At 43.8% G+C, this 19744-nt stretch overlaps 1 long non-coding RNA gene across 1 annotated transcript; it reads left to right on the forward strand.

Moving 5' to 3' along the window:
* Nucleotides 1–7450: 7450 nt before the first annotated feature.
* On the forward strand, nucleotides 7451–16107 carry LOC127536859 (uncharacterized). The gene is made up of 3 exons (XR_007946069.1): nucleotides 7451–7729; nucleotides 11691–11800; nucleotides 16044–16107. It is a non-coding gene; the product is annotated as an uncharacterized LOC127536859 (long non-coding RNA).
* Nucleotides 16108–19744: the final 3637 nt, after the last annotated feature.

Genomic DNA, 19744 nt, shown 5'->3' on the forward strand with positions numbered 1-19744 from the left:
GGAGGGGCTCGGGATGTGTGCATGTCCGGAGCAGCGCACGAGAGGCAAGAAGATCTCACCTGGTCAAAATTTGGATTGGAGTTACTGTAAAGGCTGTGTGAAGCTGAGAAGTTTAACAGGCAAATTTGCTTTGCTTTTATTTTGAGAGGAAGAGACAAGAAGATCAGACCTGGTCAAAATTTAGATTGGAGTTACTCTAAAGGCTGTGTCAAGCAGAGAGGTTTAACTGGCGTTTCCAGTCCATCATAGGCTTTTATTTTGAAATTGTGCTGTTCTTTTATTTTGAAAGGCACAGACAGGAAGAACTCACCTGGTCAACATTTTAATTGGAGTAACTGTAAAGTCTGTGTTAAGCTGAGAGGTTTAACTGGGATTTCCAGTCTGTCGCAGGCTTTTATTTTGAAATTGTGCTGTGCTTTTATTTTGAAAGGCAGAGACAGGAAGATCTCATCTGGTCAAAATTTGGATTGGAGTTACTCTAAAGGCTGTGTTAAGCTGAGAGGTTTAACTGGCAAATTGTGCTGTAAAGTAATTTTGAAAGGCAGAGACAGGAAGATCTCACCTGGTCAAAATTTGGATTGGAGTTACTCAAAGGCTGTGTGAAGCTGAGAGGTTCAATTGGCGTTTCTAGTCCGTCACAGGCTTTTATTTTAAATTGTGCTGTGCTTTTATTGTTAAAGGCAGAGACAGGAAATCTCACCTGGTCAACATTTGGATTGGAGTTATTGTAAAGGCTGTGTGAAGCTGAGAGGTTTAACTGGTGTTTTCAGGCCCATCGCAGGCTTTAATTTTGAAATTGTGCTGTGCTTTTATTTTGAAAGGCAGAGACAAGAAGATCTCACCTGGTCAAAATTTCGATTGGAGTTACTCTAAAGGCTGTGTAAGCTGAGAGGTTCAATGGCGTTTCTAGTCCGTCACAGGCTTTTATTTTGAAATTGTGCTGTGCTTTTATTGTGAAAGCAGAGACAGGAAATCTCACCTGGTCAACATTTGATTGGAGTTATTGTAAAGGCTGTGTGAAGCTGAGAGTTTTAACTGGTGTTCTCTAGCCCATCGCAGGCTTTTATTTTGAAATTGTGCTGTGCTTTTATTTTGAAAGAGAAAGACAGGAAGATCTCACCTGGTCAACATTTGGATTCGAGTTACTCAAAAGGGGTGTCAAACTCAGTTCCTGGAGGTCCACTATCCTCTATGTTCTAGATGTTTCCTTCTTACAACACACCTGATTCAAATAATCACCTAATCATTAATCCCAGCAGAAGCCTGATAACGAGCCTGATCATTTGAATCAGGTGTGTTGGAACTGAGTTTGACACCCCTGCTCTAAAGGCTGTGTGAAGCTGAGAGGTTGAACTGATTTTCAGGCTGAGAATGCAGCTCCTGTGTAGGTATTGGGTGTGAAGGTGGGTGTGGCCTACTCCAATTGGAGTCTGGTGTGGTGTGCGTGCGACCATGCCTGCGCGTGTGTAAGAAGCGGTTGCTATGGGCCCCCATAGCAAACGGTGCCTGGCCACAGACAGCAAAAAGTGCTTCTCAGGATGCAGCGCGCAACGTCTCGTTCTGGCGCTAATTGTGGGCTAACCGTGAATGGTAGCTGAAAACTAAAATGACCGTGAGCGAGAGGAAGGCTGTGGCTTTCCATAAAATGTAATTATTTTCCAATATTGTGAGAAATGACCGAGTTACAGCGATTTAAAAAACACTGTCCCTCCATAAGGCAGATGATTCAGTTTTACATTGGTTCTAATGGTGAGAACGGTGCGGACTTTGGTCTAAACTGCGGCCTGCCATTTCCCTTCAGAAAGAGCTAGGTCTTCAAACTTGGATTCATTTGAATCCCAGGAAAATTGACTACAATCTGACCGAATTTCATTCCCCTAACATTTATCGTTTGTCGTGAGGGCGATGCGATCGTGAAATTTTCAGGCGGATTTTTCACCTCTCCTCCACTCTAACCAACTGACATGCCGCACTCTAAACAGAGCAGATTTGAGAATTTTCACTTTTTTGAGGATCCACTGACGAAAACTATAAATCTCAGCCTGACATAAAATACATTCCTGCGGAGACAAGAAAAATCACTGCGTTTTGATGGTTAAATGAAGTTCTAGCGTGAACGATGCGAAGCAGTGGCGTTTGGAAAAAAGTGGATTTTTTTCAGGCCCGATTTTTTTTCATCCCCATTCATTTTCTATGGGACTTTTTCGCAGTTTTTTGCGAATAATTCTGCGATAAAAATGACGAATTCTTAGAAAAAGTCATAGCCCGGGATTTCCGAAAGAAGCCGCACGTTTTGATATATAATTTGTTTTGGTTTTCTCAAAGCCCTAGGACTAGTTTAGCGACCGAAAAAAACGGCGGAAACGTTAAGAAAAAACGAAGAATAATAAACGCAGCAGTAGAGAACAATAGTGGCTCGTGCTTCGCACGAGCCACTCTCCTCCCATTGCTTTGCAATGGAGAGGAGAGTGGCTCGTGTCGAAGCCCGAGCCCCTAAATAATAAACGCTTTTTCAACAGGAGAACAATAGTGGCTCGTGGCTTCGCCACGAGCCACTCTCCTCCCATTGCTTTGCAATGGAGAGGAGAGTGGCTCGTGTCGAAGCCCGAGCCCTAACTAGACAATTCCCGCTCGCGGAAATCGTGGGAGGGGCTCGGGATGTGTGCATGTCCGGAGAGGCGTATTTCCGCGTTTTCCAGCCCATAACAGGCATTTATTTTGAAGTTGTTCCGTGCTTTATTTTGAAAGCAAGAGACAGCAAGATCTCACCTGGTCAAAATTTGGATTGGAGTTACTGTAAAGGCTGTGTGAAGCTGAGAGGATCTAACTGGCGTTTTTCCCAGTCCGTCCATCGCAGCTTTTATTTTGAAATTGTGCTGTGCTTTATTTTGAAAGGAAGAGGATGGGAAGATCTCACCTGGTGAACATTTGGATGGAGTAAAGGCTGTGTGAAGCTGAGAGGTTTAACTGGTGTTTTCAGTACCATCGCAGGCTTTTATTTAGAAATTTTGCTGTGCTTTTATTTTGAAAGGCAGAGACAGGGAGATCTCACCTGGTCAAAATTTGGATTGGAGTTATTGTAAAGGCTGTGTGAAGCTGAGAGGTTTAACTGATGTTTTCAGGCCCATCACAGGCTTTTATTTTGAAATTGTGCTGTGCTTTTATTTTGAAAGGGAAAGACATGAAGATCTCTCCTGGTCAACATTTGGATTGGAGTTACTGTAAGCAGGGGTGTCAAACTCAGTTCCTGGAGGTCCACTATCCTCTGTGTTCTAGATGTTTCCCTCTTCCAACACACCTGATTTCAAATAATCAGCTCATCATTAAGCTCAGCAGAAGCCTGATAACGAGCCTGATCATTTGAATCAGGTGTGTTGGAACTGAGTTTGACACCCCTGCTCTCAAGGCTGTGTGAAGCTGAGAGGTTGAACTGATTTTCAGGCTGAAATGCAGCTCCTGTGGAGGTATTGGGTGTGAAGGTGGGTGTGGCACTCCAATGAGTCTGTGTGTGGTGCGTGGGAGCATGCCTGCGCTGTGTGTAAGGGCGGTTGCTATGGGCCCCCATAGCAACGGTGCCTGCAACAGACAGCAGAAAAGTGCTTCTCAGCAGCAGCGCTGCAACGTCTCGTTCTGGCGCTAATTGTGGGCTAACCGTTAATGCGTAGCTGAAAACTAAAATGACCGTGAGCGAGAGGAAGGCTGTGGCTATCCATAATATGTAATTATTTTCCAAATATTGAGAGAAATGACCGAGTTACAGCGATTTAAAAAACACTGTCCCTCCATGAGCCAGATGATTCAGTTTACATTGGTTCTTATGGGAGAGAACGGTGCAACTTTGGTCTAAACTGCTGCCTGCCATTTCACTTCAGAAAAAGCTAGGTCTTCAAACTTGGATTCATTTGAATCCCAGGAAATTTGTCTACAATCTGACCAAATTTCATTCTCCTGTCTTTATCGTTTGGTCGTGAGGGCGATGCGATCGGGAAATTTTCAGGCGGATTTCTTCACCTCTCCTCCACTCTACCAACTGGACATGCCGCACTCTAACCAGAGCAGATTTTGAGAATTTTAACTTTTTGAGGACTCACTGATGAAAAACTGTAAATCTCAGCCTGACATAAACTACATTCCTGCGGAGACAAGAAAAATCACTGCATTTTGATGGTTAAATGAAGTTTCTAGGTGAACGTATGGCGAAGCAGTGGCGTTTGGAAAAAAGTGGATTTTTTCAGCCGATTTTTTTCACTCCCCATTCATTTCTATGGGAACTTTTTGCGCAGTTTTTTGCGAATAATTCTGCGATAAAAATGACGAATTTCTTAGAAAAGTCATAGCACACTATTCCCGATGAAGCCGCACATTTTGATATATAATTTGTTTTGGTTTCTCAAAGCCCTAGGACGAGTTAGCGACCGAAAAATTGGCGAAACGTGAAAAAAAGATAATAAACGCTTTTTTTCACAGGAGAACAATAGTGGCTCGTGGCTTCGCCACGAGCCACTCTCCTCCCATTGCTTTGCAATGGAGAGGAGAGTGGCTCCGTGTCGAAGCCGAGCCCCTAACTAGACAATTCCCGCTCACGGAAATCGTGGGAGGAGCTCGGGATGGGTGCATGTCTCGAGCAGCGGCAGCGAGAGGCAAGACGATCTCACCTGGTCAAAATTTGGATTGAGTTACTGTAAAGGCTGTGTGAAGCTGAGAGTGAACGGCAAATTCGTGCTGTGCTTTTATTTTGAGAGGAAGAGACAGGAAGACAGACCTGGTCAAAATTGATTGGAGTTACTGCTAAAGGCTGTGTGAAGCTGAGAGGTTTAACTGGTGTTTCAGTCTGTCGCAGGCTTTTTATTTTGAAATTGTGCTGTGCTTTTATTTTGAAAGGCAGAGACAAGAAGATCTCACCTGGTCAACATTTGGATTGGAGTTACTCTAAAAGGCTGTGTGGAAGCTGAGAGGTTTAACTGGCATTTTTGGTCTGTTGCAGGCTTTATTTTGAAATTGTGCTGTGCTTTTATTTTGAAAGGAAGAGACCAGGAAGATCTCACCTGGTCAACATTTGGATTGGAGTTACTGTAAAGGCTTCTGTGAAGCTGAGAAGTTTAACTGGCGTTTCCAGTCCGTTGCAGGCTTTTATTTTTGAAATTGGTGCTGTGCCTTTTTTTTGAAAGGCAGAGACAGGAAGATCTCACCTGGTCAAAATTTGGATTGGAGTTACTCTAAAGCAGGGGTGTCAAACTCAGTTCCTGGAGGTCCACTATCCTCTATGTTTTAGATGTTTCCCTCTTCCAACACACCTGATTCAAATAATCACCTCATCATCAAGCTCAGCAGAAGCCTGATAACGAGCCTGCGTGTGAAGCTGAGTGTTAACTGGCATTTTTTGGTCTGTGCAGGCTTTTATTTGAAATTGCTGCTGTGCTTTTATTTGAAAGACAGAGACAGGAAGATCAGACCTGGTTAAATTTGTGTTGGAGTAAAGGCTGTGTGAAGCTGAGAGGTTTAACTGGAGATTTCAGTCCGTCGCAGGCTTTTATTTTGAAATTGTTGTGTGCTCTTATTTTGAAAGGCAAAGACAGGAAGATCTCACCAGGTCAAAATTTGGATTGGAGTTACTCTAAAGCAGGGGTGTCTAACTCAGTTCCTGGAGGTCCACTATCCTCTATGTTCTAGATGTTTCCTTCTTACAACACACCTGATTCAAATGATTAGCCATCATTACGCTCAGCAGAAGCCTGATAACGAGCCTGATCATTTGAATCAGGTGTGTTGGAACTGAGTTTGACACCCCTGCTCTAAAGGCTGTGTGAAGCTGAGAGGTTGAACTGATTTTCCAGCTGAAATGCAGCTCCTGTGTAGGTATTGGGCGTGAAGGTGGGTGTGGCACACCAATGAGTCTGTGTGTGTGCGTGCGAACATGCCTGCGCATGTGTAAGGGCGGTTGCTATGGGCCCCATAGCAACGGTGCCTGCCACAGACAGCAAAAAAGTGCTTCTCAGCAGCAGCGCGCAATGTCTCGTTCTGGCGCTAATTGTGGGCTAACCGTGAATGGTAGCTGAAAACTAAATGACCGTGAGCGAGAGGAAGGCTGTGGCTTTCCATAAATGTAATTATTTTCCAAATATTGTGAGAAATGACCGAGTTACAGCGATTTAAAAAACACTGTCCCTCCCTGAGGCAGATGATTCAGTTTACATTGGTTCCTATGGAGAGAACGGTGCGACTTTGGTCTAAACTGCTGCCTGCCATTTCACTTCAGAAAGAGCTAGACCTTCAAACTTGGATTCATTTGAATCCCAGGAAATTTGTCTACAATCTGACCAAATTTCATTCCCCTAACATTTATGGTTTGGTCGTGAGGGCGATGCGATCGGGAAATTTTCAGGCGGATTTTTCACCTCTCCTCCACTCTACCAACTGACATGCCGCACTCTAACCAGAGCAGATTTTGAGAATTTTCACTTTTTGAGGACTCACTGATCAAAAACTGTAAATCTCAGCCTGACATAAACTACATTCCTGCGGGAGACAAGAAAATCACTGCGTTTTGATGGTTAAATGAAGTTTCTAGGTGAACGTATGGCGAAGCAGTGGCGTTTGGAAAAAGTGGTTTTTTTAAGCCGATTTTTTTCGCTCCCCATTCATTTTCTATGGGACTTTTTGGCAGTTTTTTGCGAATAATTCTGCGAAAAAATGACGTATTTCTTAGAAAAGTCATAGCACACTATTCCCGATGAAGCCGCACGTTTTGATATATAATTTATTTTGGTTTTCTCAAAGCCCTAGGACTAGTTAGCGACCGAAAAACGGCGGAAACGTGAAGAATAATAAACGCTTTTTTCACAGGAGAACAATAGTGGCTCGGGCTGCATGCTGCAGCCCCGAGCCCCTAATAATAAACGCAGCAGGAGAACAATAGTGGCTCGTGGCTTCGCCACGAGCCACTCTCCTCCCATTGCTTTGCAATGGAGAGGAGAGTGGCTCGTGTCGAAGCCCGAGCCCCTAACTAGACAATTCCCGCTGGTGCGGAAATCGTGGGAGGGGCTCGGGATGTGTGCATGTCCGGAGAGGCGTATTTCTGCGTCTTCCGGTGTGTTGCAGGCTTTTATTTTGAAATTGTGCTGTGCTTTCATTTTGAAAGACAGAGAAAGGAAGATCTCACCTGGACAAAATTTGGATTGGAGTTTCTCTTAAGGCTGTGTGAAGCTGAGAGGTTTAACTTCCGCTTTCGGGCCCATCGCAGGCTTTTATTTTGAAATTGTGCTGTGCTTTTATTTTCAAAGACAGAGACAGAAAGATCTCACCTGGTCAAAATTTGGATTGGAGATACTCAAAAGGCTGTGTGAAGCTGAGAGGTTTAACTGGCAAATTGTGCTGTGCTTTTATTTTGAAAGGCAGAGACAGGAAGATCTCACCTGGTCAAAATTTGGATTGGAGTTATTCAAAAGGCTGTGTGAAGCTGAGAGGTTTAACTGGTGTTTTCAGGCCCATCGCAGGCTTTTATTTTGAAATTGTGCTGTGCTTTTATTTTGAAAGGGAAAGACAGGAAGATCTCACCTGGTCAACATTTGGATTGGAGTTACTCTAAAGCAGGGGTGTCAAACTCAGTTCCTCGAGGTCCACTATCCTCTATGTTCTAGATGTTTCCTTCTTACAACACACCTGATTCAAATAATCAGCTCATCATCAAGCTCAGCAGAAGCCTGATAACGAGCCTGATCATTTGAATCAGGTGTGTTGGAACTGAGTTTGACACCCCTGCTCTAAAGGCTGTGTGAAGCTGAGAGGTTTCAGTGATTTTCAGGCTGAAATGCAGCTCCTGTGGAGGTATTGGGTGTGAAGGTGGGTGTGGCACTCGAATGAGTCTGTGTGTGTGCGTGGGAGCATGCCTGCGCGTGTGTAAGGGCGGTTGCTATGGGCCCCATAGCAACGGTGCCTGCCACAGACAGCAGAAAAGTGCTTCTCAGCAGCAGCGCGCAACGTCTCGTTCTGGCGCTAATTGTGGGCTAACCGTTAATGCTAGCTGAAAACCGAAATGACCGTGAGCGAGAGGAAGGCCGTGGCTGTCCGTATATATGATTATTTTCCCAATATTGTGAGAAATGACCGAGTTACAGCGATTTAAAAAACACTGTCCCTCCATGAGGCAGATGATTCAGTTTACATTGGTTCCTATGGAGAGAACGGTGCAACTTTGGTCTAAACTGCTGCCTGCCATTTCACTTCAGAAAGAGGTAGGTCTTCAAACTTGGATTCATTTGAATCCCAGGAAATTTGTCTACAATCTGACCAAATTTAATTCCCCTAACATTTATCGTTTGGTCGTGAGGGCGATGCGATGGGGAAATTTTCAGGCGGATTTTTCTCCTCTCCTCCACTCTACCAACTGACATGCCGCACTCTAACCAGAGCAGATTTTGAGAATTTTCACTTTTTTGAGGACTCACTGATCAAAAACTATAAATCTCAGCCTGACATAAAATACATTCCTACGAAGACAAGAAAAACCACTGCATTTTGATGGTTAAATGAAGTTTCTAGGTGAACGTATGGCGAAGCAGTGGCGTTTGGAAAAAAGTGGATTTTTTAAGCCGATTTTTTTCACTCCCCATTCATTTCCTATGGGACTTTTTTCGCAGTTTTTTGCGAATAATTCTGCGATAAAATGACGAATGTCTTAGAAAAGTCATAGCACACTATTCCCGATGAAGCCGCACGTTTTGATATATAATTTATGTTGGTTTTCTCAAAGCCCTAGGACTAGTTAGCGACCGAAAAACGGCGGAAACGTGAAGAAAAGAGAATAAACGCAACAGGAGAACAATAGTGGCTCGTGGCTTCGCCACGAGCCACTCTCCTCCCATTGCTTTGCAATGGAGAGGAGAGTGGCTCGTGTCGAAGCCCGAGCCCCTAACTAGACAATTCCCGCTCGCGGAAATCGTGGGAGGGGCTCGGGATGTGTGCATGTCCGGAGAGGCGTATTTCCGCGTTTTCCAGCCCATAACAGGCATTTATTTTGAAGTTGTTCCGTGCTTTTATTTTGAAAGCAAGAGACAGCAAGATCTCACCTGGTCAAAATTTGGATTGGAGTTACTGTAAAGGCTGTGTGAAGCTGAGAGGATTAACTGGCGTTTTCCAGTCCGTCCATCGCAGGCTTTTATTTTGAAATTGTGCTGTGCTTTTATTTTGAAAGGAAGAGATGGGAAGATCTCACCTGGTGAACATTTGGATTTAAGTTACTGTAAAGGCTGTGTGAAGCTGAGAGGTTTAACAGGCATTTCCAGTACCTTGCAGGCTTTTATTTTGACATTGTGCTGTGCTTTTATTTTGAACGGCAGAGACAGGAAGATGTCACCTGGTCAAAATTTAGATTGGAGTTACTCAAAAGGCTGTGTGAAGCTGAGAGGTTTAACTGGCGCTTTCAGTCCGTCGAAGGCTTTTATTTTGAAATTGTGCTGTGCTTTTATTTTGAAAGGCAAAGACAGGAAGATCTCACCTGGTCAACATTTGGATTGGAGTTACTCTAAAGCAGGTGTGTCAAAGTCAGTTCCTGGAGGTCCACTATCCTCTATGTTCTAGATGTTTCCTTCTTACAACACACCTGATTCAAATAAGCAGCTCATCATCAAGCTCAGCAGAAGCCTGATAACGAGCCTGATCATTTGAATCAGGTGTGTTGGAACTGAGTTTGACACCCCTGCTCTAAAGGCTGTGTGAAGCTGAGAGGTTTAACTGGTGTTTTCAGGCCCATCGCAGGCTTTTATTTTGAAATTGTGCTGTGCTTTTATTTTGAAAGGGAAAGACAGGAAGATGTCACCTGGTCAACATTTGGATTGGAGTTACTCTAAAGCAGGGGTGTCAAACTCAGTTTCTGGAGGACCACTATCCTCTATGTTTTAGATGTTTCCTTCTTACAACACACCTGATTCAAATGATACACTATCATTAAGCTCAGCAGAAGCCTGATAACGAGCCTGATCATTTGAATCAGGTGTGTTGGAAGTGAGTTTGACACCCCTGCTGTAAAGGCTGTGTGAAGCTGAGAGGTTGAACTGATTTTCAGGCTGAAATGCAGCTCCTGTGGAGGTATTGGGTGTGAAGGTGGGTGTGGCACACCAATGAGTCTGTGTGTGTGCGTGCGACCATGCCTGCGCGTGTGTAAGAGCGGTTGCTATGGGCCCCCATAGCAACGGTGCCTGCCACAGACAGCAAAAAAGTGCTTCTCAGCAGCAGCGCGCAACATCTCGTTCTGGCGCTAATTGTGGGCGAACCGTTAATGGTAGCTGAAAACTAAAATGACCGTGAGCGAGAGGAAGGCTGTGGCTTTCCATAAATGTAATTATTTTCCAAATCTTGTGAGAAATGACCGAGTTACAGCGATTTAAAAAACACTGTCCCTCCATGAGGCAGATGATTCAGTTTACATTGGTTCTTATGGAGAGAACGGTGCGACTTTGGTCTAAACTGCTGCCTGCCATTTCACGTCAGAAAGAGCTAGGTCTTCAAACTTGGATTCATTTGAATCCCAGGAAAATTGTTTACAATCTGACCAAATTTCATTCCCCTAACATTTATAGTTTGGTCGTGAGGGCGATGCGATCGTGAAATTTTCAGGCGAATTTTTCACCTCTCCTCCACTCTACCAACTGACATGCCGCACTCTAAACAGAGCAGATTTTGAAAATTTTCACTTTTTTGAGGACTCACTGATCAAAAACTGTAAATCTCAGCCTGACAGAAAATACATTCCTGCGGAGACAAGAAAAATTACTGCGTTTTGATGGTTAAATGAAGTTTCTAGGTGAACGTATGGCGAAGCAGTGGCGTTTGGAAAAAAGGGGATTTTTTGAGCCGATTTTTTTCGGTCCCCATTCATTTCCTATGGGACTTTTTTGGCAGTTTTTTGCGAATAATTCTGCGAAAAAATGACGAATGTCTTAGAAAAGTCATAGCCCGGGATTCCCGATGAAGCCGCACGTTTTGATATATAATTTGTTTTGATTTTCTCAAAGCCCTAGGACGAGTTAGCGACCGAAAAACGGCGGAAACGTGAAGAAAATATAATAATAAACGCAGCAGGAGAACAATAGTGGCTCGTGGCTTCGCCACGAGCCACTCTCCTCCCATTGCTTTGCAATGGAGAGGAGAGTGGCTCGTGCCGAAGCCCGAGCCCCTAACTAGACAATTCCCGCTCGCGGAAATCGTGGGAGGGGCTCGGGATGTGTGCATGTCCGGAGCAGCATGGGATAGGCAAGAAGATCTCACCTGGTCAAAATTTGGATTGGAGTTACTGTAAAGGCTGAGTGAAGCTGAGAAGTCTAACAGGCAAATTGTGCTGTGCTTTTATTTTGAGAGGAAGAGACAAGAAGATCAGACCTGGTCAAAATTTGGATTGGAGTTACTCTAAAGGCTGTGTGAAGCTGAGAGGTTTAACTGGTGTTTTCAGGCCCATCTCAGGCTTTTATTTTGAAATTGTGCTGTGCTTTTATTTTGAAAGGGAAAGACAGGAAGATCTCATCTGGTCAACATTTGGATTGGAGTTACTCTAAAGCAGGGGTGTCAAACTCAGTTCATGGAGGTCCACTATCCTCTATGTTTTAGATGTTTCCCTCTTCCAACACACCTGATTCAAATGATCAGCTCATCATCAAGCTCAGCAGAAGCCTGATAACGAGCCTGATGATTTGAATCAGGTGTGTTGGAACTGAGTTTGACACCCCTGCTGTAAAGGCTGTGTGAAGCTGAGAGTTTGAACTGATTTTCAGGCTGAAATGCAGCTCCTGTGGAGGTATTGGGTGTGAAGGTGGGTGTGGCACTCCAATGAGTCTGTGTGTGTGCGTGGGAGCATGCCTGCGCGTGTGTAAGGGCGGTTGCTATGGGCCCCATAGCAACGGTGCCTGCCACAGACAGCAGAAAAGTGCTTCTCAGCAGCAGCGCGCAACGTCTCGTTCTGGCGCTAATTGTGGGCTAACCGTGAATGCTAGCTGAAAACTAAAATGACCGTGAGCGAGAGGAAGGCCGTGGCTTTCCATGAATGTAATTATTTTCCACATATTGTGAGAAATGACCGAGTTACAGCGATTTAAAAAACACTGTCCCTCCATGAGGCAGATGATTCAGTTTACATTGGTTCCTATGGAGAGAACGGTGCGACTTTGGTCTAAACTGCTGCCTGCCATTTCACTTGAGAAAGAGCCAGATCTTCAAACTTGGATTCATTTGAATCCCAGGAAAATTGTCTACAATCTGACCAAATTTCATTTTCCTAACTCTTATGGTTTGGTCGTGAGGGCGATGCGATCGTGAAATTTTCAGGCGGATTTTTCTCCTCTCCTCCACTCTACCAACTGACATGCCGCACTCTAACCAGAGCAGATTTTGAGAATTTTCACTTTTTTGAGGACTCACTGATCAAAAACTATAAATCTCAGCCTGACATAAAATACATTCCTACGAAGACAAGAAAAATCACTGCATTTTGATGGTTAAATGACTTTTCTAGGTGAACGTATGGCGAAGGAGTGGCGTTTGGAAAACAGTGGATTTTTTTTTTCAGTCCCCATTCATTTCTATGGGAATTTTTTCGCAGTTTTTTGCGAATAATTCTGCGATAAAATGACGAATTTCTTAGAAAAGTCATAGCCCGGGATTCCCGATGAAGCCGCACGTTTTGATATATAATTTGTTTTGGTTTTCTCAAAGGCCTAGGACGAGTTAGCGACCGAAAAACGGCGGAAACGTGAAGAATAACTAGACAATTCCCGCTGGTGCGGAAATCGTGGGAGGGGCTCGGGATGGGTGCATGTTCGGAGCGGCGTATTTATTCTAAACGCTGTGTGAAGCTGAGAGGTTTAACTGGCATTTTCCGGTCCTTCGCAGGCTTTTATTTTAAAATTGTGCTGTGCTTTAATTTTCAAAGGCAGAGACATGAAGATCTCACATGGTCAAAATTTGGATTGGAGTTACTCTAAAGGCTGTGTGAAGCTGAAAGGGTTAACTGGCAAATTGTGCTGTGCTTTTATTTTGAAAGGCACAGATAGGAAGATCTCACCTGGTCAAAATTTGGATTGGTGTTATTGTAAAGACTGTGTGAAACTGAGAGGTTTAACTGATGTTTTCAGGACCATCGTAGGCTTTTATTTTGAAATTGTGCTGTGCTTTTATTTTGAAAGGGAAAGACAGGAAGATCTCACCTGGTCAACATTTGGATTGGAGTTACTCTAAAGGCTGTGTGAAGCTGAGAGGTTTAACTTGCATTTTTTGGTCTGTTGCAGGCTTTTATTTTGAAATTGTGCTGTGCTTTTATTTTTAAAGGCAGAGACAGGAAGATCAGACCTGGTTAAAATTTGGATTGGAGTAAAGGCTGTGTGAAGCTGAGAGGTTTAACTGGAGTTTTCAGTCCGTCGCAGGCTTTTATTTTGAAATTGTGCTGTCCTTTTATTTTGAAAGGCAAAGACAGGAAGATCTCAGCTGGTAAAAATTTGGTTTGGAGTTACTGTAAAGCAGGGGTGTCAAACTCTTTTTCTGGAGGTCCACTATCCTCTTAGTTCAAGATGTTTCCTGCTTACAACACACCTGATTCAAATGATACACTATAATTAAGCTCAGCAAAAGCCTGATAACGAGCCTGATCATTTGAATCAGGTGTGTTGGAAGTGAGTTTGACACCCCTGCTCTAAAGGCTGTGTGAAGCTGAGAGGTTGAACTGATTTTCAGGCTGAAATGCAGCTCCTGTGGAGGTATTGGGTGTGAAGGTGGGTGTGGCATTCCAATGAGTCTGTGTGTGTGCGTGCAAACATGCCTGCGCGTGTGTAAGGGCGGTTGCTATGGCCCCCATAGCAACGGTGCCTGCCACAGACAGCAAAAAAGTGCTTCTCAGCAGCAGCGCGCAACGTCTCGTTCTGGCGCTAATTGTGGGCTAACCGTGAATGCTTGCTGAAAACCGAAATGACCGTGAGCGAGAGGAAGGCCGTGGCTTTCCATAAATGTAATTATTTTTCAAATATTGTGAGAAATGACCGAGTTACAGCGATTTAAAAAACACTGTCCCTCCATGAGGCAGATGATTCAGTTTACATTGGTTCCTATGGAGAGAACGGTGCGACTTTGGTCTAAACTGCTGCCTGCCATTTCTCTTCAGAAAGAGCTAGGTCTTCAAACTTGGATTCATTTGAATCCCAGGAAAATGGTTTACAATCTGACCAAATTTCATTCTCCTATCTCTTATCGTTTGGTCGTGAGGGCGATGCAATCGTAAAATTTTCAGGCGAATTTTTCACCTCTCCTCCACTCTACCAACGACATGCCGCACTCTAAACAGAGCAAATTTTGAAAATTTTCACTTTTTTGAGGACTCACTGATTGAAAACCGTAAATCTCAGCCTGACATAAAATACATTCCTGTGTAGACAAGAAAAATCACTGCGTTTTGATGGTTAAATGAAGTTTCTAGGTGAACGTATGGCGAAGGAGTGGCGTTTGGAAAACAGTGGATTTTTCAAGGCCATTTTTTTTCAGTCCCCATTCATTTCCTATGGGACTTTTTTTGCAGTTTTTTGCGAATAATTCTGCGAAAAAATGACGAATTTCTTAGAAAAGTCATAGCACACTATTCCCGATGAAGCCGCACGTTTTGATATATAATTTACTTTGGTTTTCTCAAAGCCCTAGGACGAGTTAGTGACCGAAAAAACGGCGGAAACGTGAATAATAACTAGACAATTCCCGCTCGCGGAAATCGTGGGAGGGGCTCGGGATGTATGCATGTCCAGAGCTGGGCAGGAGAGGGGTATTGTTTGGTCCGTCATAGGCTTTTATTTTGAAATTGTGCTGTGCTTTTATTTTGAACGGGAAAGACAGGAAGATCTCACCTGGTCAACATTTGGATTGGAGTTACTCTAAAGGCTGTGTGAAGCTGAGAGGTTTAACTGGCTTTTTTTGGTCTGTTGCAGGCTTTCATTTTGAAATTGTGCTGTGCTTTTATTTTGAAAGGCAGAGACAGGAAGATCAGACCTGGTTAAAATTTGGATTGGAGTAAAGGCTGTGTGAAGCTGAGAGATTTAACTGGAGTTTTCAGTCCGTCGCAGGCTTTTATTTTGAAATTGTGCTGTGCTTTTATTTTGAAGGAGAGACAGGAAGATCTCACCTGGTCAAAATTTGGATTGGAGTTACTGTAAAGGCTGTGTGAAACTGAGAAGTTTAACTGGCAAATTGTGCTGTGCTTTTATTTTGAAAGGCAGAGACAAGAAGATCTCGCCTGGTCAAAATTTCGATTGGAGTTACTCTAAAGGCTGTGTAAAGCTGAGAGGTTTAACTGGCAAATTGTGCTTTAAAGTAATTTTGAAAGGCAGAGACAGGAAGATCTGACCTGGTCAAAATTTGGATTGGAGTTACTATAAAGGCTGTGTAAAGCTGAGAGGTTTAACTGGCAAATTGTGCTGTGCTTTAATTTTGAAAGGCAGAGACAGGAAGATCTCACCTGGTCAAAATTTGGATTGAAGTTACTGTAAAGGCTGTGTGAAGCTGAGATGTTTAACTGGCGTTTCCAGTCTGTCGCAGGCTTTTATTTAGAAATTGTGCTGTGCTTTTATTTTGAAAGGCAGAGACAGGAAGATCTCACCTGGTCAAAATTTGGATTGAAGTTACTGTAAAGGCTGTGTGAAGCTGAGAGGTTTAACTGGTGTTTTCAGGCCAATCGCAGGCTTTTATTTTGAAATTGTGCTGTGCTTTTATTTTGAAAGGGAAAGACAGGAAGATCTCACCTGGTCAACATTTGGATTGGAGTTACTCTAAAGCAGGGGTGTCAAACTCTGTTCCTGGAGGTCCACTATCCTCTATGTTTTAGATGTTTCCCTCTTCCAACACACCTGATTCAAATAATGAGCTCATCATCAAGCACAGCAGAAGCCTGATAACGAGCCTGATCATTTGAATCAGGTGTGTTGGAACTGAGTTTGACACCCCTGCTCTAAAGGCTGTGTGAAGCTGAGAGGTTGAACTGATTTTCAGGCTGAAATGCAGCTCCTGTGGAAGTATTGGGTGTGAAGGTGGGTGTGGCACACCAATGAGTCTGTGTGTGTGCGTGCGAACATGCCTGCGCGTGTGTAAGAGCGGTTGCTATGGGCCCCATAGCAACGGTGCCTGCCACAGACAGCAGAAAAGTGCTTCTCAGGAGCAGTGCGCAACGTCTCGTTCTGGTGCTAATTGTGGGCTAACCGTGAATGGTAGCTGAAAACTAAAATGACCGTGAGCGAGAAGAAGGCCGTGACTTTCCATAAATGTAATTATTTTCCAAATATTGTGAGAAATGACCGAGTTACAGCGATTTAAAAAAACACTGTCCCTCCATGAGGCAGATGATTCAGTTTACATTGGTTCTTATGGAGAGAACGGTGCAACTTTGGTCTAAACTGCTGCCTGCCATTTCCCTTCAGAAAGAGCTAGGTCTTCAAACTTGGATTCATTTGAATCCCAGGAAAATTGTTTACAATCTGACCAAATTTCATTCCCCTAACTTTTATGGTTTGGTCGTGAGGGCGATGCGATCGGGAAATTTTCAGGCGGATTTCTCTCCTCTCCTCCACTCTACCAACTGACATGCCGCACTCTAACCAGAGCAAATTTTGAGAATTTTCACTTTTTTGAGGACTCACTGATCAAAAACTGTAAATCTCAGCCTGACATAAATTACATTCCTGCGGAGACAAGAAAAATCACTGCGTTTTGATGGTTAAATGAAGTTTCTAGGTGAACGTATGGCGACGCAGTGGCGTTTGGAAAAAAGTGGATTTTTTGAGCCGATTTTTTTCACTCCCCATTCATTTTCAATGGGACTTTTTGCGCAGTTTTTTGCGAATAATTCTGCGATAAAATGACGAACTTCTTAGAAAAGTCATAGCACACTATTCCCGATGAAGCCGCACGTTTTGATATATAATTTATTTTGGTTTTCTCAAAGCCCTAGGACTAGTTAGCGACCGAAAAACGGCGGAAACGTGAAGAAAAAGAAAAGATAAACGCAGCAGGAGAACAATAGTGGCTCGTGGCTTCGCCACGAGCCACTCTCCTCCCATTGCTTTGCAATGGAGAGGAGAGTGGCTCGTGCCGAAGCCCGAGCCCCTAACTAGACAATTCCCGCACGCGGAAATCGTGGGAGGGGCTCGGGATGTGTGCATGTCCTGGAGCAGCGCACGAGAGGCAATAAGATCTCACCTGGTCAAAATTTGGATTGGAGTTACTGTAAAGGCTGTGTGAAGCTGAGAAGTCTAACAGGCAAATTGTGCTGTGCTTTTATTTGGAGAGGAAGAGACAAGAAGATCAGACCTGGTCAACATTTCGATTGGAGTTACTCTAAAGGCTGTGTGAAGCTGAGAGGTTAAATTGGCGTTTCTAGTCCAACACACAGGCTTTTATTTTGAAATTGTGCTGTGCTTTTATTGTGAAAGGCAGAGACAGGAAGATCTCACCTGGTCAAAATTTGGATTGGAGTTACTCTAAAGCTGGGGTGTCAAACTGAGTTCCTGGAGGTCAACTATCCTCTATGTTCTAGATGTTTCCTTCTTACAACACACCTGATTCAAATAATCAGGTCATCATCAAGCTCAGCAGAAGCCTGATAACGAGCCTGATCATTTGAATCAGGTGTGTTGGAACTGAGTTTGACACCCCTGCTCTAAAGGCTGTGTGAAGCTGAGAGGATTAACTGGTGTTTTCATGCCCATCGCAGGCTTTTATTTTGAAATTGTGCTGTTCTTTTATTTTGAAAGGCACAGACAGGAAGATCTCACCTGGTCAACATTTTAATTGGAGTTACTGTAAAGGCTGTGTGAAGCTGAGAGGTTTAACTGGAGTTTTCAGTCCGTCACAGGCTTTTATTTTGAAATTGTGCTGTGCTTTTATTTTGAAAGGCAGAGACAAGAAGATCTCACCTGGTCAAAATTTGGATTGGAGTTACTCTAAAGCAGGGGTGTCTAACTCAGTTCCTGGAGGTCCACTATCCTCTATGTTCCAGATGTTTCCTTCTTACAACACACCTGTTTCAAATAATCAGCTCATCATCAAGCTCAGCAGAAGCCTGATAACGAGCCTGATCATTTGAATCAGGTGTGTTGGAACTGAGTTTGACACCCCTGCTCTCAAGGCTGTGTGAAGCTGAGAGGTTGAACTGATTTTCAGGCTGAAATGCAGCTCCTGTGGAGGTATTGGGTGTGAAGGTGGGTGTGGCACACCAATGAGTCTGTGTGTGTGCGTGGGACCATGCCTGCGCGTGTGTAAGGGCGGTTGCTATGGGCCCCATAGCAACGGTGCCTGCCACAGACAGCAGAAAAGTGCTTCTCAGCAGTACCGCGAAACGTCGAGTTGTGGCGCTAATTGTGGGCTAACCGTGAATGGTAGCTGAAAACTAAAATGACCGTGAGCGAGAGGAAGGCTGTGGCTATCCATAGATATGATTATTTTCCAAATATTGATAGAAATGACCAAGTTACAGCGATTTAAAAAACACTGTCCCTCCATGAGGCAGATGATTCAGTTTACATTGGTTCTCATGGGGAGAACGGTGCAACTTTGGTCTAAACTGCTGCCTGTCATTTCACTTCAGAAAGAGCTAGATCTTCAAACTTGGATTCATTTGAATCCCAGGAAAATTGTTTACAATCTGACCAAATTTCATTGTCCTATGTCTTATGGTTTGGTCGTGAGGGCGATGCGATCGGGAAATTTTCAGGCGAATTTTTCACCTCTCCTCCACTCTACCAACTGACATGCCGCACTCTAAACAGAGCAGAATTTGAAAATTTTCACTTTTTTGAGGACTCACTGATCAAAAACTGTAAATGTCAGCCTGACATAAACTACATTCCTGCGAAGACAAGAAAAATCACTGCGTTTTGATGGTTAAATGAAGTTTCTAGGTGAACGTATGGCGAAGGAGTGGCGTTTGGAAGACAGTGCATTTTTCAAGCCGATTTTTTTTCACTCCCCATTCATTTCTATGGGAATTTTTGCGCAGTTTTTTGCGAATAATTCTGCGAAAAAATGACGAATTTCTTAGAAAAGTCATAGCACACTATTCCCGATGAAGTCGCACGTTTTGATATATAATTTATTTTGGTTTTCTCAAAGCCCTAGGACGAGAAGCGAATCGAAAAACGGCGGAAACGTGAAGAAGTTTAATAAACGCAACAGGAGAACAATAGTGGCTCGGGCTGCATGCTGCAGCCCCGAGCCCCTAACTAGACAATTCCCGCTGGTGCGGAAATCGTGGGAGGGGCTCGGGATGGGTGCATGTCCGAAGCTGGGATGGAGAGGGGTATTTTTTGGTCCGTCGCAGGCTTTTATTTTGAAATTGTGCTGTGCTTTTATTTTGAAAGGCAGAGACAGGAAGATCTCACCTGGTCACAATTTGGATTGGAGTTATTGTAAAGGCTGTGTGAAGCTGACAGGTTTAACTGATGTTTCCAGTCCATTGCAGGCTTTTATTTTGAAATTGTGCTGTGCTTTTATTTTGAAAGGCAGAGACAGGAAGATCTCACCTGGTCAAAATTTGGATTGGAGTTACTGTAAAGGCTGTGTGAAGCTGAGAGGTTTAACTGGCATTTCCAGTCTTTCACAGGCTTTTATTTTGAAATTTTGCTGTGCTTTTATTTTGAAAGGCAGAGACAGGAAGATCTCACCTGGTCAAAATTTGGATTGGAGTTACTGTAAAGGCTGTGTGAAGCTGAGAGGTTTAACTGGCATTTCCTGTCTT

The sequence above is a fragment of the Acanthochromis polyacanthus genome, chromosome 13 (genome assembly GCF_021347895.1).
Source record: "Acanthochromis polyacanthus isolate Apoly-LR-REF ecotype Palm Island chromosome 13, KAUST_Apoly_ChrSc, whole genome shotgun sequence".
Taxonomy (NCBI): domain Eukaryota; kingdom Metazoa; phylum Chordata; class Actinopteri; family Pomacentridae; genus Acanthochromis; species Acanthochromis polyacanthus.